Here is a 26,558-nt window from a genome sequence, read left to right as displayed (position 1 = left end):
CTTAGCATTGTTTCTATTCTCCTTAAAATCAGCAGATACTAACCCAGAGAACATTTCAATAGCTCCAAGCTCATTTGACCCTCTTTTGCTGCCTTTTTTAGACAGCCTCCTTCCCATCTTCTTGCCCAAGCCACTCTTCTATTGAATTTTAGGAATGAGATTTGTCTTTTCTAAAAAAGTAGACACTTGGGTTCTCAAGGGAGTATGAGGTCATTGCCTCTGTCTTCCATTATTGATAGTTTAGATTTAACTTTAAGACATCGGTCACAAATGTGCTTTGCCTTTAGCGTGTATACCTGCATTTTCCACAGATGAACCCTCACTAGACCTATTTAATTCTGGATCCTGAGGTTTACTGAGGTAGCTGTTCACTACGCATCAACTCTGTTGCTAAGTGCTTTCTATGTTTTAGTTCAGACTTCACCACAACCTGATGTTGGGGTACCAGTGTTGATCCCGTTTTTAAAGACAAAGAAATGGAGGTGTAGACTGGTGATGTAACTTGCCCATGTTCTCACACCCAGCAAGTGGCAGATCCAGAGATCCAACCCAGGCAGACTGGCCCTAGACCTCCCGCTGACCCTGCTATTAGCCAGTGTGCTCTTCTCTCTTTTCCCTTTGATTGTTCCTCTCCCCTCACTGACACGAATACCTGCTGCGTGCTTCCCCTGTGCTAGATATTATAAGCACATTGAGAAAAAGACAGCTCTTAGACACTTGTAGTTTAATATAGAGACAAAAAGGCCTAAGAAGTAGTCAAGGTATGTAGTGCCTTCAGAGAGGTATAAAAAAGGTCCACTGGGATTTGCAAGGTTGTGGGAAGGACTGGGAGGCTTCAGTAAGAGCTTCAGGGAGGAGGCAGCATCTGAGCTGGGTCTCAAGGATTAGCATTTGGAGAGACATGGTAGTGGAGGGCAGGCTGGCCTTCCTGGCAGACAGTGCCAGGACAAGGGTGAGTCAAGAAGGGCGCTCACACTCAGGGCCACGCAAACATTGGGTTGGAGGGGCACCTGGGTGGCTCAGTGGGTTAAAGCCTCTGCCTTTGGCTCAGGTGATGATCCCAGGGTTCTGGGATCAAGTCCCACATCGGGCTCTCTGCTCAACAGGGAGCCTGCTTCCCCCTCTCTCTCTGCCTGCCTCTCTGCCTACTTGTGATCTCTGTCAAATAAATAAATAAAATCTTTAAAAAAAACAAAACATTGGGTTGGCATCTGAGAGTAGGTAACTTTTTTTTTTTTTAAGATTTTATTTTACTTGACAGAGATCACAAGTAGGCAGAGACAGGCAGAGAGAGAGGAGGAAGCAGGCTCCCCGCTGAGCAGAGAGCACGATGCAGGGCTCAATCGCAGCATCCTGAGATCATGACCTAAGCTGAAGGCAGAGGCCCAACCCACCGAGCCACCCAGGTGCCCCTGAGAGTAGGTAACTTTTAAGTTTTGCCCCCTGGGCACTTTGCTTGCCTTACTGATCACAGTCCTTTGAAAGGAAGAGATCAAAGTGGCTAGAACAGAGTAAGGCATCTGAAGCTGCGTCATTTGAGCTGGGTGAGCGAATGAAAGAGAAGCCCAGGGAAGTACTGGCAGGCTGAGCCTGGAAGTTCCTTGGTTCCTTCAGGAAGATTTGCTCCTGGAGAGGAAAAATATCTTTAAAATCAGGCTGCTCCTGAGGCTGACATTAAAGCAGTCGCAGCACAGGAGAGGAGAGGAGGGAAGCATGCAATAGACACTTGCAGAGTACAAAACCCACAGTGGGATTTAGAAGGCAGATCCTAAACTCCTCTGACGGCCATGGCTGTCCTCCTCATCCCCCATATCAGGAGTCGGTGGTCAGATACACAGATTAAAGGAGCACAAACCACGTTGCTCCCTTTCTCCAAGGCCTCCACATCACGGGAAGCTGTTGCTCATTCTCCCCATTTTCACTAAAGGCATGATACAACCTCCCTAATGAGGTTCTACTCAATTTATGTACTGAGTACAAGTTAAGGGAACTACTGTGAAGGTTCAATTAAAAGATACCCTGGGATTTGATAATTACCATATGCTAATCCTCAGAACCTTTGAAAAGTTTCTCTTCCTCTGGGATATATAGGTTGCTTTGTCTGCATCAGAGTTTTGTCTGCTGTGAAAAAGTAATAGTTGTTCCAGTGAAGGGAGCTTGACTAGTGAGGAAGAAGTTGCAAATGAGAATCAGGCATTTGGACTTGTGTCTGAAGAGGCCTGGCTCACGGGTTACTCTGAGGCTCACTCGCTTATTCAACAAACGTTTACCGAGCACCTGTTCTGCCTCAGCCACTGTGCCAGGTGCTGGAGATACAATTTCAACATGGGAGGCATGCTCTGTCCTCACAGAACTGACAACCTAGTGAGGATACAAAGACCCAGGCCATTTTGATAAGGGGCGGGGAGGGGGGTAGTTCTGGAGAGGCTATGTGTCATAGGCCTTGGGAGAGGCACCCTGGCAGAGTGGGGGTATTCAAGGGAGACCCAAGAGGAAGTTCTCCGAGTTTCAGACCTGAAAAAGGAGCAGAGGGGGAGAGAACAGAATGTTCTAGGCAGGGAAAAACAATATATGAAGGCTCCAAAGGATGACCAAAAGCGAACGATGCAAAGTGCGGAGTGCCAAGAACCGAGGCTGGAGGGGCAGAAGAGGCCAGATGCGGGCTTTGCAAGCATGAGGGCCTTGATTAGGGAAATAGGATGATCAAAAAAACCTCTCCTGGGGACGCCTGGGTGGCTCAGTTGGTTGAGCAGCTGCCTTTGGCGCAGGTCATGATCCCAGCGTTCTGGGATCGAGTCCCACATCAGGCTCCTTGCTCGGCAGGGAGTCTGCTTCTCCCTCTGCGTCTGCCTGTATTCACTCTCTCTCCCTCTCTCTGACAAATAAATAAAATCTTTAAAAAAAAAAACAAAACACCTCTCCTGTAATATGGACATGGATTATAAAGAGCCAAGACTAGAGAGAGGTATCCACAGGCGAGCTGATGTTTTCCTATCCTAGGGAATGGAAGGAGGTAGATATTGAGGAGATACTGAAGAAGACACAGACTTAAAATTTATGTAGGAAATAGAATAAATTGGAATGTTTAGTTCATGGGATAGCAGAAGAGATAGAGAGAGAAAGGAGTTAACCTTTCTTTCTTGCACAATGAGCAACGGTGTCCCTCAGTACATCTAGGAACTTAGAAAAACAGGGAAAAGAAGGAAAATAGGTTCAGTTGGAACAAGGACCAGCCTTCACAGATCTGGGCTGAAGATGGAGATGGGGGATCTTAATCAACAGCATGGAATCCAAGCAATGATGCAGATGGTATCAATCAGGAAGAGAGTGTGAGGCAATAAGAAAAGTAGGTCTAGGAGTGATTGCCAAGGAAATATTTAAGAAAGGGACAGAGGAGGAAACTGTCTAGGAGAATGGGAGAAATGGTGCCAAAGCAGTGAAGGAAAATAACATTAACGCTGTCAAATGATACAGCAAGTTCTGATGTAACACCAAATGGTCGCTGGACGAAATAAGAGGGAGTTATTGGTGATCTTGGAAAGAGAGTTCAGAAGAGAGGTGGCTGAAGAATTAGCAGAGCCCATGAGGTGGAGGTGGGTGAGGGTCTAGAGACAACCCCTTCAGCAAGACTGGTACTGCCGTGGAGAGGAGGGGCGGGGGCGGGGGTTGCTGCTGGGAGCTCGCAGCCCATCACACCTGTGTTGCCTCCGAAGTGATGATCAAGATTACTCTGGACACCTTGAGGATTTGCCATGGAAAACTTAAGCATACAGGCAACACACCGAAATTCTTCATTTATACAGATGCTATGGTTTAAACTCAAATAATAATTTCCTTTGAAGGGGGAAACTCTTGGTGCCACTTTCTTCTCCCAGTCTGGATAGAAACTTTTCTTTGCCTAAAGAGAAGTGATGCAGAAAAACTCGAGGGAGGACGCCAAATACTCACATATTCATGGGGAAAGAAAATAGCAACACAGTGAAGTCAATCATTTGGAAAATTTTCCACATAAATACCTTTAGCTATTTGAGGTAGCAGATTTTCTCCAAATTAAACTGTTGCTATGAAAGTCAATGTCAGGGGAGGAGTCAAGATGGCGGAGAAGTAGCAAGCTGAGACTGCTTCAGCTAGCCAGAGATCAGCTAGATAGCTTATCTAAAGATTGCAAACACCTGAAAATCCATCGGCAGACTGAAGAGAAGAAGAACAGCAATTCTGGAAACAGAAAAACAACCGCTTTCTGAAAGGTAGGACCGGCGGAGAAGTGAATCCAAAGCGACGGGAAGATAGACCCCGGGGGGAGGGGCCGGCTCCCGGCAAGCGGCGGAGCAACCGCGCACAAAATCAGGACTTTTAAAAGTCTGTTCCGCTGAGGGACATCGCTCCAGAGGCTAAACCGGGGCGAAGCCCACGCGGGGTCAGCGTGGCCTCAGGTCCCGCAGGGTCACAGAAGGATCGGGGGTGTCTGAGTGTCGCAGAGCTTGCGGGTATTGTAACGGGAAAGCCAGCTACAGAAACAGAGCCGACAGTAAGCTCACAGCTCGGTGTTACCTTGAACCGATCGCAGGTTCGGTGAGCTCGGAGCGCGGCCGGAGGTCAGGCAGACGAGAATAACTGGGCGCTGTTCTCTGAGGGCGCACTGAGGAGTGGGGCCCTGGGCTCTCGGCTCCTCCGGGCCGGAGACCAGGAGGCCGCCATTTGTGTTCCCGTCCTCCGGAACTCTACGGAAAGCGCTCAGGGAACAAAAGCTCCTGAAAGCAAACCCGAGCGGATTACTCACCCCGGCCCCGGGTAAGGGCGGTGTAATTCCGCCTGGGGCAAAGACACTTGAGAATCACTACAACAGGCCCCTCCCCCAGAAGAGCAACAAGAAATCCAGCCGAGACCAAGTTCACCTACCAAGGAGTGCGGTTTCAATACCAAGGAGAGCAGCAGAATTCCAGAGGAGAAAGCCAAGCACAGAACTCATGGCTTTTTTCCTGTGATTTTTTTTTTTTTAGTCTTGCAGTTAATTTAATTTTTTCTTTTTCATTTTTTTTTTTCTTTTTCTTCTCGCCTTCGGGTAAAATTTTTCTTTTTAACTGTTACCTTTTTCTTTTTTAACGATTTTTTACTAGTTTATCTAATATATATATTTTTTCTTTTTCACATTTTTCTCAGGTGTTTTCTTTTTTTAAAAAAATTTTTTTTCTTTTCTTTTTTTTTTCTTTCTTTCTTTTTGAACCTCTTTTTATCCCCTTTCTCCCCACTCACGATTTTGGATATCTTCTAATTTAGTTAAAGCATATTTTTCTGGGGTTGTTGCCACCCTTTTAGTATTTTACTTGCCCCTTCATTTACTCTTATCTGGCCAAAATGACAAGACGTAAAAATTCAATGCAAAAAAAAGAACAAGAGGCAGTACCGAAGGCTAGGGACCTAATCAATACAGACATCGGTAATATGTCAGATCTAGAGTTCAGAATGACAATTCTCAAGGTTCTAGCCGGGCTCGAAAAAGGCATGGAAGATATTAGAGAAACCCTCTCGAGAGATATAAAAGCCCTTTCTGGAGAAATAAAAGAACTAAAATCTAACCAAGTTGAAATCAAAAAAGCTATTAATGAGGTGCAATCAAAAATGGAGGCTCTAACTGCTAGGATAAATGAGGCAGAAGAAAGAATTAGTGATATAGAAGACCAAATGACAGAGAATAAAGAAGCTGAGCAAAAGAGGGACAAACAGCTACTGGACCACGAGGGGAGAATTCGAGAATTAAGTGACACCATTAGACGAAACAACATTAGAATAATTGGGATTCCAGAAGAAGAAGAAAGAGAGAGGGGAGCAGAAGGTATACTGGAGAGAATTATTGGGGAGAATTTCCCCAATATGGCAAAGGGAACAAGCATCAAAATTCAGGAGGTTCAGAGAACGCCCCTCAAAATCAATAAGAATAGGCCCACACCCCGTCACCTAATAGTAAAATTTACAAGTCTCAGTGACAAAGAGAAAATCCTGAAAGCAGCCCGGGAAAAGAAGTCTGTAACATACAATGGTAAAAATATTAGATTGGCAGCTGACTTATCCACAGAGACCTGGCAGGCCAGAAAGAGCTGGCATGATATTTTTAGAGCACTAAACGAGAAAAACATGCAGCCCAGAATACTATATCCAGCTAGGCTATCATTGAAAATAGAAGGAGAGATTAAAAGCTTCCAGGACAAACAACAACTGAAAGAATTTTCAAATACCAAACCAGCTCTACAGGAAATATTGAAAGGCGTCCTCTAAGCAAAGAGAGAGCCTACAAGTGGTAGATCAGAAAGGAACAGAGACCATATACAATAACAGTCACCTTACAGGCAATACAATGGCACTAAATTCATATCTCTCAATAGTTACCCTGAATGTGAATGGGCTAAATGCCCCTGTCAAAAGACACAGGGTATCAGAATGGATAAAAAAACAAAACCCATCTATATGTTGCCTCCAAGAAACTCATTTTAAGCCCAAAGACACCTCCAGATTTAAAGTGAGGGGGTGGAAAAGAATTTACCATGCTAATGGACATCAGAAGAAAGCAGGAGTGGCAATCCTTATATCAGATCAATTAGATTTTAAGCCAAAGACTATAATAAGAGATGAGGAAGGACACTATATCATACTCAAAGGGTCTGTCCAACAAGAAGATTTAACAATTTTAAATATCTATGCCCCCAACGTGGGAGCAGCCAACTATATAAACCAATTAATAACAAAATCAAAGAAACACATCAACAACAATACAATAATAGTAGGGGACTTTAACACTCCCCTCACTGAAATGGACAGGTCATCCAAGCAAAAGATCAGCAAGGAAATAAAGGCCTTAAACGACACACTGGACCAGATGGACATCACAGATATATTCAGAACATTTCATCCCAAAGCAACAGAATACACATTCTTCTCTAGTGCACATGGAACATTCTCCAGAATAGATCACATCCTCGGTCCTAAATCAGGACTCAACCGGTATCAAAAGATTGGGATCATTCCCTGCATATTTTCAGACCACAATGCTCTAAAGCTAGAACTCAACCACAAAAGGAAGTTTGGAAAGAACCCAAATACATGGAGACTAAACAGTATCCTTCTAAAGAATGAATGGGTCAACCGGGAAATTAAAGAAGAATTGAAAAAAATCATGGAAACAAATGATAATGAAAATACAACGGTTCAAAATCTGTGGGACACAATAAAGGCAGTCCTGAGAGGAAAATATATAGCGGTACAAGCCTTTCTCAAGAAACAAGAAAGGTCTCAGGTACACAACCTAACCCTACACCTAAAGGAGCTGGAGAAAGAACAAGAAAGAAACCCTAAGCCCAGCAGGAGAAGAGAAATCATAAAGATCAGAGCAGAAATCAATGAAATAGAAACCAAAAAAACAATAGAAAAAATCAACGAAAGTAGGAGCTGGTTCTTTGAAAGAATTAATAAAATTGATAAAACCCTGGCCCGACTTATCAAAAAGAAAAGAGAAAGGACCCAAATAAATAAAATCATGAATGAAAGAGGAGAGATCACAACTAACACCAAAGAAATACAAACTATTATAAGAACATACTATGAGCAACTCTACGGCAATAAATTTGACAATCTGGAAGAAATGGATGCATTCCTAGAAACATATAAACTACCACAACTGAACCAGGAAGAAATAGAAAGCCTGAACAGACCCATAACCAGTAAGGAGATTGAAACAGTCATTAAAAATCTCCAAACAAACAAAAGCCCAGGGCCAGATGGCTTCCCGGGGGAATTCTACCAAACATTTAAAGAAGAACTAATTCCTATTCTCCTGAAACTGTTCCAAAAAATAGAAATGGAAGGAAAACTTCCAAACTCATTTTATGAGGCCAGCATCACCTTGATCCCAAAACCAGACAAGGATCCCACCAAAAAAGAGAGCTATAGACCGATATCCTTGATGAACACAGATGCGAAAATACTCAACAAAATACTAGCCAATAGGATTCAACAGTACATTAAAAAGATTATTCACCACGACCAAGTGGGATTTATTCCAGGGCTGCAAGGTTGGTTCAACATCCGCAAATCAGTCAATGTGATACAACACATCAATAAAAGAAAGAACAAGAACCATATGATACTTTCAATAGATGCTGAAAAAACATTTGACAAAGTACAGCATCCCTTCCTGATCAAAACTCTTCAAAGTGTAGGGATAGAGGGCACATACCTCAATATCATCAAAGCCATCTATGAAAAACCCACCGCAAATATCATTCTCAATGGAGAAAAACTGAAAGCTTTTCCGCTAAGGTCAGGAACACGGCAGGGATGTCCATTATCACCACTGCTATTCAACATAGTACTAGAGGTCCTAGCCTCAGCAATCAGACAACAAAAGGAAATTAAAGGCATCCAAATCGGCAAAGAAGAAGTCAAATTATCACTCTTCGCAGATGATATGATACTATATGTGGAAAACCCAAAAGACTCCACTCCAAAACTGCTAGAACTTGTACAGGAATTCAGTAAAGTGTCAGGATATAAAATCAATGCACAGAAATCAGTTGCATTTCTCTACACCAACAGCAAGACAGAAGAAAGAGATATTAAGGAGTCAATCCCATTTACAATTGCACCCCAAACCATAAGATACCTAGGAATAAACCTAACCAAAGAGACACAGAATCTATACTCAGAAAACTATAAAGTACTCATGAAAGAAATTGAGGAAGACACAAAGAAATGGAAAAATGTTCCATGCTCCTGGATTGGAAGAATAAATATTGTGAAAATGTCTATGCTACCTAAAGCAATCTACACATTTAATGCAATTCCTATCAAAGTACCATCCATCTTTTTCAAAGAAATGGAACAAATAATGCTAAAATTTATATGGAACCAGAAAAGACCTCGAATAGCCAAAGGGATATTGAAAAAGAAAGCCAACGTTGGTGGCATCACAATTCCGGACTTCAAGCTCTATTACAAAGCTGTCATCATCAAGACAGCATGGTACTGGCACAAAAACAGACACATAGATCAATGGAACAGAATAGAGAGCCCAGAAATAGACCCTCAAATCTATGGTCAACTCATCTTCGACAAAGCAGGAAAGAATGTCCAATGGAAAAAAGACAGCCTCTTCAATAAATGGTGCTGGGAAAATTGGACAGCCACATGCAGAAAAATGAAATTGGACCATTTCCTTACACCACACACAAAAATAGACTCAAAATGGATGAAGGACCTCAATGTGCGAAAGGAATCTATCAAAATCCTTGAGGAGAACACAGGCAGCAACCTCTTCGACCTCTGCCGCAGCAACATCTTCCTAGGAACAACGCAAAAGGCAAGGGAAGCAAGGGAAAAAATGAACTATTGGGATTTCATCAAGATCAAAAGCTTTTGCACAGCAAAGGAAACAGTTAACAAAATCAAAAGACAACTGACAGAATGGGAGAAGATATTTGCAAACGACATATCAGATAAAGGACTAGTGTCCAGAATCTATAAAGAACTTAGCAAACTCAACACCCAAAGAACAAATAATCCAATCAAGAAATGGGCAGAGGACATGAACAGACATTTCTGCAAAGAAGACATCCAGATGGCCAACAGACACATGAAAAAGTGCTCCATATCACTCGGCATCAGGGAAATACAAATCAAAACCACAATGAGATATCACCTCACACCAGTCAGAATGGCTAAAATCAACAAGTCAGGAAATGACAGATGCTGGCGAGGATGTGGAGAAAGGGGAACCCTCCTACACTGTTGGTGGGAATGCAAGCTGGTGCAGCCACTCTGGAAAACAGCATGGAGGTTCCTCAGAATGTTGAAAATAGAACTGCCCTATGACCCAGCAATTGCACTATTGGGTATTTACCCTAAAGATACAAATGTAGTGATCCAAAGGGGCACATGCACCCGAATGTTTATAGCAGCAATGTCCACAATAGCCAAACTATGGAAAGAACCTAGATGTCCATCCACAGATGAATGGATCAAGAAGATGTGGTATATATACACAATGGAATACTATGCAGCCATCAAAAGAAATGAAATCTTGCCATTTGTGACAACATGGATGGAACTAGAGCGTATCATGCTTAGCGAAATAAGTCAAGCAGAGAAAGACAACTATCATATGATCTCCCTGATATGAGGAAGTGGTGATGCAACATGGAGGCTTAAGTGGGTAGGAGAAGAATAAATGAAACAAGATGGGATTGGGAGGGAGACAAACCATAAGTGACTCTTAATCTCACAAAACAAACTGAGGGTTGCTGGGGGGAGGGGGTTTGGGAGAAGGGGGTGGGATTATGGACATTGGGGAGGGTATGTGCTTTGGTGAGTGCTGTGAAGTGTGTAAACCTGGTGATTCACAGACCTGTAGCCCTGGGGATAAAAATATATGTTTATAAAAAATAAAAAGTTAAAAAAAAAAAAAAAAAGAAAGTCAATGTCAGGAAGTGGCTAAACTCAATAGTCTTTAAGTTGTGCACAGAATTCCCGAACAGGAGTCTTGAGTCCATCCCTCCGTCCGTTTTATGCTCTCTGCGTCTGCAGAGGTTGGAAGTGTAGCAAAATGGGCATTTTCAACTTCTTGTCAAGGAGGAGAGGCATCCTATTGTTCAAAAGCAACAGCTGCTACAGAATCAGGCCCAGCATTAACAATAATCTGGGAAGGATTTTCTTTAAGCCTCCAGGCCTGAGTAGTTGAAGGGACAGGAAGCTTTCATGTAGAAAGGGAGAGCCGAGGTAGTTAGGAGACTCTGTATGTGTGTACTGCTCTTGAACAGTTGAATGGACAAATGCAAATGGTTTGGAAACACCTTGAACCTTAGTAGCAGCATCCCTTTACTTCAGTAAAACTTCAGTGAAAACTGGGCAAAATATTACGTACTAAACCTTGACCTCCCTCCTGTCTGGAGCCCAGGTGACTTCAGTCTAAACAAACCTATAGCGACCAAGGGGGTTGGTAGCCTATAGTGGCAGGATCTACAATAAAAAAAGATAAAAGTTTGGGCTGTAAATAAGACCTTAAGGCACGTCTTAATCAGGGTACTGGAACCAGTATTGAATATCCCCTGAATTTTTCTCAGGGAAGTAATTTGCCCTACTGAATTGAAGGCAGTTTATGTGCAAACTTGCTACTTAGTGTTGAGGTCACGTGGCTCACTCACTATTGAACAAGAACCCTTTACACAGACACCTGCCGGGGTGCTGCTCGCAGAGGCCCTGGAGCAACAACATGCTGATCCTCTTCCTGCCTGTTGGGAAAGCCATTTTTGGCTCAGACCCACTCAGAAAGTCATTCTGCCCACCAAGTGGAGACAAACTCTTCTCTTAGCCATAGGGTACCCTAACAGGGAAGAATCCATGGATCGAAACACAGGCAGGCCAGGTGGCATCATCTGTCAAGAGGTAGATGGTGGCGGGGAAGGGTTGAGAGAGAAGCAGAAGCCAGCCCAGAGAAGAGAAGGAAAATAACATAACTAGTTGCTCATGGGATGCCCCTGGTTGCTTCTAATGATATGGGCAATGAGATTCCAGCCTGGGCATTCTGTCTAGGGGCATAAGCAGAGACCAATTTCTGCCAATAGAATGTGAATCGTGATATGGGGAAGTGACATCCTGGTACAGAGAGGCATGGGGAAAGAACAAAGAGGATTCACAGACCCAAGAGATGATCCTACGCCAGCCCCAAACAGAGACTATTTTTCCAGCTCAGAGCACTTACTGGTTCCTTTGTGAGGTGTAAAGACAAGTTGTCATTGGAACTCTATTCTTTAACTGATTGATTCAGTTAGTCAACATATGGTTATTTGAGCACCTACTACGTACCAAACCCTGTCCCCAGATCTAGGATACAACAGGGAAAAATTAAAACTCGGCCAAAAAGATCCCTGCCCTCTCAAGTCTTAGAGTATTTGTGTTTTGTTTTGTTTTTTTTTTTAATAAGCAGGCCTAAATTAACATTCTAATAAAATATATAAGATTGTTCTTAATAAATTATTTATCACAAAGTCTTAAATTAGCCCCTTCTTATATTGCTATAGAGTGATGGTCTTCAACTATGACAGTCATTAGAACCACTGAAACTTATAAAAAGTTCTGATGCCAAGTCCTAAGCCAAACTAATTACATCAGAATCTGGTGTTATGTTGGTGGGGCTCAGGCATCAGTATTTTATAAAAAGTTTCCCCCAGATGATTCTAGTGTAGAGTGAGTCCTGAGAGCTACACCCCTTGGCCCATTGGTTCCCTAACTTGAGCTATCAGAATCACTTGGAGGGCTTGTTAAAGCCTAGACCACCGAACCACCTCCAGAGTTTCTGATTCAGTAGTAATGATGTGGGGTCTGAAATTTTACATTTATAAGACATTTCCAGGTGACACTGATTTTGGTGGCCTGAGGACTACATTTTGAGAATTAGAGTATAAATATTCAGATTATAGAGATTCTGCATGACTATTGTTATCAAGACCAAACCAAGTACGGCTTACTACCCAGACAGGGCTGATTTCGGTTTGCATGTGCCAAATAGCACAGTTATATGCCTCAGGACTGATCCAAACTAGAAATTCCTGCTTTGGTGCTACTGACTTTCAAGAGCAGAATCCTTCAACTTCTCCTCCCCCTCCATGACCCTACACACACAAATGACAGATTTCCCCAACCACAGTGGCCCTCTTAGCCTTGGGCCAGTGTCAGTGATGAGCAGTTGAGACATCAGCTGCTACTGAGCCAATTCCTTTCTCCCCAATGGACAAAGCGCTGGTTATCCTATGACAGTTGAAAACATCAGGCTACTGGAGATACTTAAAGGGTACACTCAGTAAAATCAAAGAAGGAAGAAAACACTTGAAAGCATTTGAGCCTTAAAAAGGAGGTATGATGGGGCACCTGGGTGTCTCAGTTGGTCGAGCGACTGCCTTTGGCTCAAGTCATGGTCCTGGAATCCCAGGATCGAGTCCCGCCCTGGGCCCCAGCTCCCTGGAGAGTTTGCTTCTCCCTCTGTCCTTCTCCCTTTTCCTGCTCGTGCCCTCTCTCTCTCTCTCTCTCTCTCTCATATAAATAAATAAAATCTAGGGGGGGAAAAAGGGGAGGTATGAGCCACTTCCTTTGGAAATAACTCTTGTAGCTCCAAAAGGGTGGATATTTCTCACAATGGAGTGAAAACCCACAAAAGAGAGTGAAGTACGTTTTCCTGGTTGCTGTGATCAATTTCAACCTCGCTGACTGACTTCACTTGAGTTAGAAGTACGGTCTTATAAACAGCAGTGAAACAAGGACTGAAGCCTAGGAATCCAGAGTTGAATACACGATAAGATGTAGGGAGAGGGTTACTGAAAGAATGTCACAAATATCATATTAGCTCTTTCCCCATAGTAGTGCAGAAAGAATTTTTTTTCTTTTCCTTTCTTTCTTTCTTTTTCTTTTTTTAAGATTTTACTTATTCATTTGACAGAGAGAGAACAAGCAGGAGGAATGGCAGGCAGAGAGAGAGAAGCAGGCTCCCCGAAGTGCAGGGGGAGGCTGACTCGGGACTTGATCCCAAAACCCCAGGATCATGACCTGAGCCAAAGGCAGTCGCTTAACCAACTGAGCCACCCAGGTGCCCCCAAAAGACATTTCTACAACAATTTATTTACCCTCCTCTTGTTGACCCTTTCCTAACCCTTCTAGATTTCAGTAATCCTTTCATACCCTTAAAATTTGCCTAGCACACTCCTTTCTAATAGCATTTCAAGAGGTGCACCTTCTATAAAGAATTAAAAACAAGAATAAAAGTCATTTTTTTGATCACACACTAGCAAGTCTAAACAAGGCAAGTGATGAAATATTCCCTTCACTGGAGCATATAACTCCATCCCACGTCACTCTTGGTTGTTCCTTTTAATAGTTTTTCTTAATTGAAAACCAGTGCTTCCCAGGTGACATTACTCCCATTGCTTCCCTTTAAAGTTGTGGAAGGAGAAGGCTGGCATTTTCCTGGCTTTCTAGCACCAGTTCTAGGAAAGCTTTATCCATTGACATTGAGGTTATACCACCCTCTTTCTGATAGGATTCTTGGAATCAACTACTAGTTGCCCATGTCACTGCCCAACACTTACTGAGGGTTGTTCAAAACTCCCCCTTGCAGTCCTTTGAGCCTCAACAGCCTGCACTTCTCCCCGTCTCAGCAGCTCATTCCTTTGACCAGACTTGGAGCTTGGTATCACTTAAAACTGTTTCTTACCAAAATCTTAAAAGATTTTTTTTTTTAAGATTTTATTGATCTATTTGACAGACACAGTGAGAGTAGAAACACAGGCAGGGGAAGTGACAGAGGAAGAAGCAGACTTCCCACCGTGCAGGGAGCCCAATGTGGAAATTGATCCCAGAATCCTGAGATCATGACCTGAGCCGAAGGCAGACGCTTAACGACTGAGCCACCCAGGTGCCCCAAGACTTTTTTTTATTTATATTTCGACTGAGAGCGAGAACGTAAGCCCACAAGCAGACAGAGAGCCACGCAGTAGGAGAGAGAGAAGCAGGCTCTCTGCTGAGCAGGGAGCCTGATGTGGGTCTCCATCTTGGGACCCCCAGATCATGACTGGAGCTGAAGGTAGTCACCTAACCAATTGAGCCACCCAGGTGCCCCTCCTGCCGAAATCTAGAAACGGAGGAATTCTGTTCTGACTGATCTCAGGGCCACCACATATACTGATCAAGCCTGCACAACTCCAGGCGCGGGTTGCCTGCTGACTGCCTACTTTTCTTATGCTCTCATCATCTATCCTTACTCAACCAACTACTTTAGCCCATCCGGTTCTCCATTTTTCAATGATCTATTTAAACTGTGTTCTGTGTGCCAGACCCGGGGCTAGATCTTCCCTCATGAAATTTACTGTTCTACATCTTATCCCCTGCCCCCAGGTTATGAGACACAGCCAGATTTTATGTCCTTCATTCTCTTTTCAGCTGCGTATCCCTGGGTCTATGTTTGTAAGGGTATTATGACTAGTAACCCCTACTTGATTTTCTTTTTTTTTTTTTCTACATATGTCCTGCCAACTCCCAGCTCCAATCTTTTGCTGAATTTATTATGTATTTATGAGGTCGAACTTTACCTGAACACTCCACACTCCCCACTCCCTCCTCCAAGTTGTATTTTCACCAGCTGGTTAACATTCTCTCTCTTAGCGGAGAACCTCCCTTCCTACTTCACTGGAAAGGCTATAAGCACTCCTTTCCCTGACATGCTTTGCCCACTTCCGATTATGTTAAGACTAGTTCTTATTCAAGTCCTTTGCTTCTTAAACCTGGGCTTTTATCCCATACGCCTGGTTGTTTCTAGGACCTTGCTTCCGAAATGAATTTCGTCCTTTCCTATTTCTTCAGTCTCCTTCTTGATCCCCCTTCATGCATCTTTTCCCTCTATAGACCAACTTCTTCAAATGGGGGAAAATATGTCTCCCAACTCTGAATCCCTTTCCAACTGCCAGCCTCTTTTTCATTTTCCCATCGCTGCAAAACATTTTAAAAGAAAAAGCCATAGTTTGTCCGTTCTTCACTTCTCATTTAACCCCAAACCCATGCAGTCTGCCTCCTCCACTTCCTGGAAACCATTCTCCCCAATATCACCAGGGACTCCCAAATGTAAACTAGCTTCTTTTAGAGCTCCTCTGACTTAACCTGTCCACAGTGCCTGCTACTAAGGACCCCTCATGAAATGCACATCTTACCCCTCTGCTTTCCCCTCCTTTTCTTTCACAGGTTTCTCCTCATCTGTCCACCCAAGATTTTTCCAACATGAAAAATCTTCTTAATTTAAAAACATCTTCTGGCAAATCTGACTCCTGCTATAATCCAGGCATCAGTATCTGTAGCCTCCACCTCCTTCAAACCCCCAAATACTCGGATCTTTTATTTTTTTCTTTATGCAGTATCACAAAAGTGGTTTCAGACAAATCTCTCAAGTATAACTACTTCATATTCATATATAACTATCAATAATACAGAACATCTGCTTTAATGGGCATCTGAGTTTGGCATAGTTTTTTTCACACACAAAAGAATCTTAGGAACAAACATAATGACACATGTCTATGAGAAGTCTGGAATGCCACCCCACATCCTCCTGAGAGTTGAGAGGGCCAAGATTCCACCTAGTCTGTTTTTTTTTTTTTTTAATATATAATTTTATTTTTATACTTGACAGAGGGAGAGCACAAGCAGGGGGAGAGGGAGAAGCAGTCTCCCTACTGAGCAGGAAGCCTGATGTGGGGCTTGATTCCAGGACCCTGGAATCATGACCTGAGCTGAAGGCAGATGCCCAACCGACTGAGTCACACAGGTACCCCTCTACCTAGTCTGTTATTTTAGGTTTGCTCTAATCCAAAGGCAGAGAAATAAGTTCCTATTGCTTAATACCTTATGTCTGCAGTGATTTTAACCTGAAATATTTATAGCAGGGATAATCATTTCAAGTATTTAAAAATCATAGAATATATAACTTTGAACAATACAACTTCTTGGAGCCAAGAAAATCTTTTATATAATTAAACCTGTCTGAGGTCACAATATTTGGGATTATTAGCAATAAACCATTTTATAAATTAGAAGAGGTATTCTAAAAATAATGACTTTAATATTAGAAAAGTTGTCTTTCTTAAATTTTTATCCCTGATTTTTGGCAGTAATTAGATACTAGGGCTAACTACCTATTATGGCCAAATCTAGATTTTGATAATTAAACCACATTGTGGTAGACATCTGTCTGGTTTATCCTCTAACATCAACCTAGTAACATCAATCCCTTTCAAACTGCCTTTCCTCATTCCTTCTAGGTCTGTTAAAACCTTTAATCAGAGAATACCACCCCCCTCAACATTCCTGGTGACCAGATATGGTTAATACTACTACACTGCAGTGATTGGCCAATCAGCTAAAGTGTGAGCTTCAGTTAAGTCAATCAGAATCTTTCCTGGGGTTTTATATGACTTTTGAAGAAGAAAAATTTTCTTTTCTTTTCAAGGTCACTAAGTAAAAATAATGTAAATAAGACTGGAGCTGTTCAGGAATAGTCTCCTTTCTCCCCAGTCTCCCCAGCCCAGACATATGAGAAAGTCCAGACCAATGCATGAACAGGTAAGAGTAAAGAAGTAGAAAGAGAGTGAGAAGAACCGAAAGGTGCCATTTGAGTCCCTGAGGCAAGACCCACTCTTGGATTCCCATTCGTGTGACTCAATCTATTCTCCTGTCTGCCTAAGCTAGTTTGAGTTAGGTTTCTCTCAGTTGCTTCTGAGGAGTCCTGACCAGTCAACATATCACTTATGTATAAGAGAATACTTATCTTTTCATCCTCTATAGCAGGAGGGCATGTACCCAGCTGTCCCAATTGATAATCAGCTCATTTCAAAATTGATGGCCCATGGAATGTTAATATCCCACAGGATGTTAAGATGTGTGCCATGGATAATGTGTTTGGCTATTCAAGTAAGCTTCAGAAAGATAAACAAAGTGAAATGGGTTTCTTTATAGTAGAATCTCTCAGAATATTTATTAGAATATGGTGGTATGCATTATGAATTTTCAAAAAGAAGACTACTATGCTAATTTCCCCAAATTATCTGATAATAGCTTTTTCTAATAGAATCCAGTTTGGGAAATATTACTTGTCTTTCTATTGAACAAGCAGAGATATTCAAGTAAGCAAAGTAATAGGCATAAACAGATATACACTTATTCATTTGCACTACAGTGATTTGTTTCCATGTGTTGTTTGTATTAGACTACATTTCCTGAGTACATTGGCTGTGTCTTAAATGAGTTTGTGTCTCTAACAACTAGCATAGTGCCTAAAACAGAAGACAAAATTCATTATTCATCAAAAAAATGAAAGAATAAATGACAAAATTTTAAATGTAATGGCAAACATTCAATTAAAATTTTCTAAATTGTAGGTAAATAACAGAGTCGACAGAATAAAAAATAAAGAACAAGTTGAATATACACCCTTCTGTTAAGCCTGTCTAATCAGTGGGTATTCCTGATTATGGGTATTACCTGATATGTAATCATTTGGGGAGGTGACAGAGGAGTAAGAGAAGTTGAAACACTGGAAAACAAATCAGGTGTTTAGATCCTTTGGACAATCTGGAACCATGGATGCTAAAAACTATGACATCCATGACACAGACTTGCTAGTCCTGTGGTTTTGGAGGGGCAGCAGAGGCAGGAATGACTTGGCTTTCAGCAATGATTTATGATGATCTGGAATGTAACAGACTACCCCAGTACAGCAGCATTTATTTGCCTAATTGCCTTCATTATTTCATTTGTTCAACATATTTTTATTAAGTGTCACATATATGAATATGTAAAAATCATAATCCTATACTTTTTATGATAAACCCAGAGCAATTAGAAACACCTATCATCAAGTAAACAAACACATATTTTTTAATCCATCCAGAAGCTTGCCACTTGCCATCATAGGAATTCACTAAGAAGAGACATCTGTCATTCGATACTAATTAGGTAATCGGCACAGTGACTCTTGAACTCACAAATGGTTCACAGTAGATAAAGTTTAGTGTTACAGCTAATATGTATTGCATTTTAAAAAATCTTCAAGAATCTATCTAATAATTTTATCCGTTATATAAGAAGGGAACTCATGTTGAGGGTTTACCTCACAATATTAGCTTCCTTTAAATTTTTGTACTTTGGTTTGTAAAGAAAAAGAAATAATTTAAAGGTAAGAAGGTGACAAGCATGGGTGTTTTGTTTTACTGGATTTTTTTCTGAGGAATTCTTATAAGATATGTATAATTTCTGATGACCCTAATTTCAAGAAGAGTGTTTTCAGAATAATCAAAACTGAAAGAAGCATCATGTTAGACTGAAATTTTTAAAAGCCGTACTAGTAACATACACCACTCGGTTATCAAATTATAACATTTCAGTTTGGTTTTTTTGTTTGTTTGTTTTTCTATTTTCAACTTCTGACTTCAACTGGCCCCTTATTTCCAGAGATAGACATTTGTGTCATTTTGATGGAACTGGTTTCTCTTCTTTAGGAATCCCAATGGGATGGCATTGAGAACAAAAGAAACCACAGTCCTCTCCTTCAAACAAATGATTTAAGTAAATAGGATTAATAAAACCTGCCTTCTCTAATATTGTTTGAAAATCTCCCTTACATTCTCTTTCTTCCTTCCCAGGTCTCTCAGAACTTCTGTAGACAGCAAACATCAAAAGGACCAAAGATTTTTATAGTGATTCGGCTGCCCACAGCAATGAAGTAAACCCTGATTTTCTTTCAGCCTAGGAAATGATCAGCAAAGAGGCTTCACAAACAGCCTCTTTAACATTTGAAGTTTAAAAAAAAAAAAAAAATCAATGTAGCAGAATGGTTACTTTCATAAACACCTTTGGGGGCTTTTTTTTTCCCTCTCTCTCTCTCTCTTTTTTTTTTTTTTTAAAGTAATCCTCCCTCTACAAACATAGAATATTTTCTTTACCACGAAAATATTTTCTTTTTGGTTAGACATTTTAAGTATGTTTTCTTAAAAAAACAAAAGATGAAATGTATTTGGGGCATGATTTTCCTCATACCTTTTTCCTTGGCTCGCATAAATGCTGATAGACTCTCGTTGCCCCTGGAGTTTCTGCCTCCCAAGTTTCGGCTCGCCTCTCCAGTGACTTCCTGCCCAGTCACGCCTCTCTTAGCAATCTCCTTTCGGTCTCAGAATTCAGCCTTAGGGACTGAACTCTGAAATCACTGTATGTTTTCTCTCTTTAGAGGCAGATTCAGTGCACCCTACAGTCTGGTCAAGTGAACAGTGATGTTTGGATCTCAAGGGAGAGGGCCCATCCCCAGGACCAGCTCCATGAGCTCTAATGGCAGTCCTGCAATTTTTCCAGGTGAGATGCTGAAGCCGACGTTCAAGAAAGGCTATTACTTGAAGCCAAGAGAGAGATGTGTGGCTTTCTCCACAGCTCAAGCAGATAAACAAAATTGGAAATAGTACTATAGACTGAAGTGGCAGGAAACCAAATTTACTGGAAAAGAGAAAATAATAAACAGGGCAGAGATCCAGATAAATTTAAAGGTAATGCCTACAGGGGCACCTGGGCGGCTCAGTCGTTAAGCTTCTGCCTTCGACTCAGGTCATGATCCCAGGGTCCTAGGACTGAGCTGCATGTTCGGAATGCGGCTCAGTGGGAAGCCTGCTTCTCCCTCTGCTCCTTCTGCCCTGCTCATATTTTTTTCTCTCTCAAATATATAAGTAAACTCTTTAAAAATAATAATACTTACATCACTGACCTTCAGCTCCCCTTTTAAAGGATATGTATTATTTTCTCAACAACACTGTTTAGTTACAGGCAGAAATAAATTTCAAAAAAAAAACCTGTATTTTCCTTTCCTTACATTAAGCTAGAGATATCCACACCTATATTCCTTGCAACCTCTCTTTGAATGGAGAAATGGAGAAATTCCTAGAGGAGAGTCGTGGATCAGCGAAGTACAGTAAAGCAGGTGAACAAAAACACACAATTTGTACAATTTAATAGAATATCAGAATTATAGTTTAATCCCAAGCTTGGGGAGCAGCTGGGGAAAAAGGTAAACAGTCTAGAAGAGAAGTAATGCAGAGTTTCCTAAGTAAGTTTCTGGTGTAAACAAAACAGGTAATTAACTTTCATGGAATTTTACTTAATAAAAGTTACATTTAAAAAAGAGTTATGGGGCGCCTGGGTGGCTCAGTGGGTTAAGCCTTTGCCTTCAGCTCGGGTCATGATCTCAGGGTCCTAGGATCGAGTCCTGCATCGGGCTCTCTGCTAAGCAGGGAGCCTGCTTCTTCCTCCTCCTCCTCCTCCTCCTCCTCTCTCTCTCTCTCTCTGCCTGCCTCTCTGCCTACTTGTGATCTCTCTGTCAAATAAATCAAATCTTTAAAAAAAAAAAAAGAAGGGTTACATTAGCCAGATGTTGGCCTCTCTAGACAGCTAACAAAGACACCAGGAGATGGGTTGTCTCTGTTCACATTTTGCACAGAGTGTAAAGCAATAGCACGAGAGGTTCCTTAGGAAGAAGAGCTCTCTCCATTCTTAAGACCTTCTTAGTTATCAACTTCAGAAAAGAAACAAGCCTGGCTCTCCCAGGAGCCCTAGTCATGACCCCCAAACCGTAAGCCAACAGGAAAATCCACTTAATCTAAATTAAACTAACGAAAGGCCTAGATTATTTACCCTAATTCAAGTTACTGGGTGATCCAATGGCCTGGATAGCAAAAGAATGTGATTTTTTTTTTCCTTTAAAAGCTATAACCTGAAGGTGGACACAATTCTAATTTCTTTTTTTTTTTTTTTAACATAAGGAATTACCTTACTTATTAAAGTAATCAAAATTGATAAAACTGGAAAAATAGTTTTGAAACAAAAATTAAATATGGCTGTCCCAAATGACTAACACAATGGGCAATAGTTAAATTCGCTCTTCAAATATTAACACTATATGTGCACATCCTTCATCCTTCCTATTTTCAGTTGAAATATAGTTGACACACAATGTTACATTCCTTTCAGGTGTGCAACATAGTGATTTGAAAAGTCCATATGTTAAGCTGTGCTCATCACAAGTGCAGCTACCAATTGTCCCCACACAACACTATTACCATACCACTGATTGTATTTCCTATGCTGTACCTTTTATCCCTGTGGCTTATTCGATAAATGGAGGCCTGTATCTCCTATACCGCTTCACCCATCCATCTTGCCCATTCCCCCACTCCCCTCCCCTCTGGCAACCATTAGTCTGTCTTCTATTTACACACAGTTCTAATTTCTTAAAGATACAGCCAACCTTGTCACATATATGAAAAGCAACTCACATTTTCTCTCCGAGTAACTCTAAATTTTAATCTTTATTGTCCTCTCCCAGATGTCACAACTCCTCCTGCCAGATTCTCCATTATTTCAAGAGACAAGAATATTCCCTAAGGCCTCCTTTTGAATATACATCTTTCTGAGATCAAGTTTCTGGTTTCCCTGAAGACTGTCACATCAATAAATCTATCTTCTGCCTAGTTCCTCGGTTTTGAAAATAATTTTGTCACCTTAGCCAGGCATAGCCAACATTTCTCTCTCTCTCTCTCTTTTTTTTTTAAGATTTTATTTATTTATTTGACAGACAGAGATCACAAGTAGGCAGAGAGGCAGGCAGAGAGAGAGAGAGAGAGAGAGAGAGAAGCAGGCTCCCTGTGGAGCAGAGAGGACCTGGGGCTCGATCCCAGGACCCTGAGATCATGACCCGAGCCGAAGGCAGTGGCTTAACCCACTGAGCCACCCAGGCGCCCCCAGCATTTCTCTCTTATAGGTATTTGTCAATCCAAGCAGAAATGTTTGTTTGAATTGCTTCATTTGAATGCATAAAAACACTTTATGTAGACATTGGCATAATTGCAGATGGACGTGAGTCTTTCTGCAAATAGGCCAATTGCCAAACAGACCATAGGAAGACCCTATCTGAACCTGGTCCAACATAAAATCAGTTATGTCCACTATGTGGAAGTCTTAGGAAGGTATAGTTTGTGGAGCATTAGTCTGAGACATCATAAGGATTAACTTGCACCAAAAGCTCCCAAGTATTAAAAAAAAAAAAAAAGTATCAAAAGCCTTGCTCTTCTAGAAACGTTTAGAGCTTTCAAGCCCACACACATTCAGAAAGTACTGATAATCCTCTCTCTGTTTGTAGGATTTGGAAGAGCTACAAAGAATAAAGAGCCACAATATTTGGACAAAGTGATGTATTCTTCTCTTTAGGCATATGTGATGGAAAATATGGACTTTCCCCCTTCAATTAATAAAATATCATAAGTACAAGAAGCTTTGAGTATATAAAGACTTTCTAGGAATATAATAAATACACATACTTATTTGGTAGATTTAAAGTACGGATATTTTAAATATCACCTAGTTGTATAAAACTTTAGTTTTCAAGGTACTCTCATATACATTACCATGAAAGATTCAGCATAGCACATTTTATTATTCAACTACTATCTAAACAGCATTACTTACTTTTTCCACTTCTGATTACATTAGAGAGGCCATCATCAATTAATTTTAAATTTAATTAGGATGTTTATCCTACCTGTTTCCAAACAAGATTTAAAATGATGTGTAATATTAAACACAACGTAAAATGGCAACATTAAAAGTCAAAGAAGATACAAAACCAAGTAAAAGGAGTAGATGTTTCCAAGCAACTGCAACAAATTGAGATAGCTGGGCCATGAACTTGCCCTTCACAGGAGTTAGCATTTGCTCACCAGGCGGAAATGCGGAAACTCTGGGCTATTAACAGAACCATCTCACCATCAGGGCCCTTGGATTGATGATACTTCTGTATTTCTCAGAAAGTGGTTGGGGAACTAACTGAAATGGGATTTTCAGTGGTGTTTATTTTTAGCATGCAAATTCCTGGGCTTAACCTAAAATCACCAGTGGTAGGATTCTGGGATTATATTTTCACATAATCGTTAGGTTATATATATATATTTTTTTGCTCTGTAAATTTGGACACCACTGCTTCTCTGGATTAGTGCTTGTTACATGGGAACAACTGAAAACCCAGCACCAAGAAAGTAGAAAATAAGGGGTACCTGGGTGGTTCCAGTGGGTTAAGTGTCCAACTCTTGATTTTGGCTCAGGTTGTGACCTCTGGGTTGTAAGATAGAGCCCCCCCCCCCACCTTCCCCCATCAGGCTCCATACTGGACAGAGAGTCTGCTTTGGATTCTCTCTCCCCCTCTTCCTCTGCCCCCTTCCCAACCCTCTCTCCCTCTCTTAAAAAAAAAAAAAAAAGTAGAAAATTGTTTTGGTAATCAGTCTCTTGGATCCCGCTTTTTGCCTCCCTATTTCTGCTCTGTGTTCATACTACTTCCAATGCCTTGTCCCCTGATCACTTAATATCTTACTTTGGATATTCCCACACACTTGGCCTTTTCTGACTATAATATTCTCCTTCCAGCATCCCATCCCCTTCCTGCTCATCAGCTTGTTTTTGATTCCTGCCACAGGCTCCTGATATTTGTGTATGTTCCATCACCTGCTGGTAACTCCAGGCTCACTTTTATAGCTCTGCACATGCTGTATTCTCTACTTGTCTCGCTTGGGGATAATGTACTCCACTGCTGTTTGTGGGAACATGTGAGATCCCCCCTCCCTGGCTTCTGGCCCTCCATGCCCAAATGTGAACCTATGTAGGAGGAATTATCTGTTCTCTACCCTTTGATGTTATTTCCAGTTAATGGACCTTATTGGGTTATTCTCTATATTTGAAGTACATATCTCATATTTTCCCACTCTCCAAATGCTCTCAGACAGAATCTACTGCTCTTATTATTTTCCACTTTCCCCAATATATTCATTGGCTTATACTGTTGTCTCCTGTGTTTCATCATTCACTTGAAGACATGTCCAACGTCCTAATTAAATTTAAAGTTCATGGTCCTAATTTCTGTGCTATAATTATCAATCTTCCAGTCAAATGTTTGGGAATTCATCATCATTCAACATCCATGTAGCCCCAAGGTTTTGCTGCTCTTGTTCCCTGTGAATTTTTGCCTTTTCTCTTAAAATTTAAGGTAATCCTCTGTCCCACCACTGACTTTTATTAGGACTGTGAAGACTTCTGCCAAAAATACTTGCTCCATCTTAAGAAGTACTTTTGTTCGTAGCGCAGACCCTGTCTTTCTGGTCATAGACCACCTTGAAAACTATTTTTTAAAGTTCATATATGGCACAACTTGAGAATTACCTCTGTGTCACTCTGCTTTCTAAACTACCAGTGTTAGTAAGTACACCCGGTGAAAATATTCCCTGTATCCAGGTCCTTCAGTCTTCCACTCAAGACTTCCAAGTTTCTGGAAAACCTTCTACTTTTCTTCCAACTAACCAGACAAGCCAGAATAAGTGAAGAGTGTCCAGTAGGTGCATGATGTTTAGGACCTCACTTCTGAATTTTGGGAGAATTCACAGGGAGGCAGAACAGCTAATATGGCACAGCAGGTATGCAAACAGGCAATTCCATAGCAAGCCACAGGGAATCTCAATTATCTCTCCATGAGACTTAAGTCCTATGATTGCTTTCATCTGCTGGGGTAACTGTGAGGCTTAGTCAAGTGCCAAAGCTGTCATACCAGCTGCAAAGAGCCAATTGCCAAACGTTCAGGACCTTTGCAAACTAGTTCTTTAATACAGCCATTAATAAACATTATATTAACTTACAATGAAACAAGTCGTATTTAAAAACAAAGGTAACATGGCTAACAGATATGGGAAATGATGTTCAACATCACTCATCATCAGGGAAATGCAAATCAAAACTATTATGAGATCGCCTCACACCTGTCAGAATGGCTGAAATCAAAAACACGAGAAAAAACAAGTGTTGGCTAGAATGTGGAGAACACAAAGGGGAACACTCATGCACTGTTGATGGGAATGCAACTGATGCAGCTACTGTGGAAAACAATACGGAGGTTCCTCAAAAAAGTTTAAAATAGAACCCCACATTCCAGTAACTGTGCTCCTGGGTAGTTACTCAAAAAATACAAAAAGACCAATTCAAAGGGATATAAGCACCCCCGTGTTTATTGCAGGATTATTTACAATAGTCAAATTGTGGAAGTAGCCGAAGTGTCCATTAATAGATGAATGGATAAGGAAGATGTGGTGTATATGCAATGGAATACTATTCAGCCATGAAAAAGATGAAATCTCACCATTTGCATCAACATGGATAGAGCTAGAAAGTATAATGCTAAGTGAAATAAGTCAGAGAAAACAAATACCATATGAATTCACTCATATGTGGAACTTAAGAAACAAAACAAATGAGCAAAGGAGAAAAAGAGAAGCAAACCAAAGAAACAGACACTTAACTATAGAGAACAAATGGATGGTTCCCAGAGGGGAGGTCTTGGAGGGATGGGTGAAATAGGTGATGGCAATTAAGGAGGGCACTTGTGTTGAGGAGCACTGAGTAATGCATAGAATCATTGAATCACTGTATTGTACACCTAAAACTGATATAGCACTGTATGTTAACTACATTGGAATTAAAGTTAAAACTTAATACAACACTAAAAGAATAACAAAGGTAATAAATAATCAAAATTCATCACTTCCAAATTATTTTACTATTACCTATGCTCTTGAGTTTATTTATATCTGCTGTGTCTGTACAGTAGGAATACTATATAATGGTATATAACTGCACATTTCCTCCAGATTCTGTGTTAGGTGACATCAGGTTGGTTGTTTGAAGTAAGCCATGGTGAAAGTATGTATACCACAGAAATCAGCAAATACTACAAATCAGGACTTACCCCATCCCCTTCCCCAACCCCCAGCAAGTCATTAAATATTTACTAGTACATTATTACTGTAAATCCCCTCAGTAGTAAAATGGAAAAACACAAAGATAAAGTATAGTTATGTGAAATTTCTCAACTTTAATTCACTTCCCCACTTCCCCCAACCTGCCTTCCTTTC

The 26,558-nt window shown here is 41.1% G+C and overlaps 1 protein-coding gene across 1 annotated transcript in view; it reads right to left on the bottom strand.

Moving 5' to 3' along the window:
• CCDC148 (coiled-coil domain containing 148) overlaps positions 1-26,558 on the bottom strand; it is a gene marked incomplete at its 5' end in the record, with an annotated part of 251,765 nt that overhangs the window by 8,041 nt on the left and 217,166 nt on the right.

This window comes from Mustela nivalis, assembly GCF_964662115.1.
Source record: "Mustela nivalis genome assembly, chromosome: 11".
NCBI classification, from domain to species: Eukaryota; Metazoa; Chordata; class Mammalia; order Carnivora; family Mustelidae; genus Mustela; species Mustela nivalis.
This window is presented reverse-complemented; position numbering and strand designations above follow the sequence as displayed.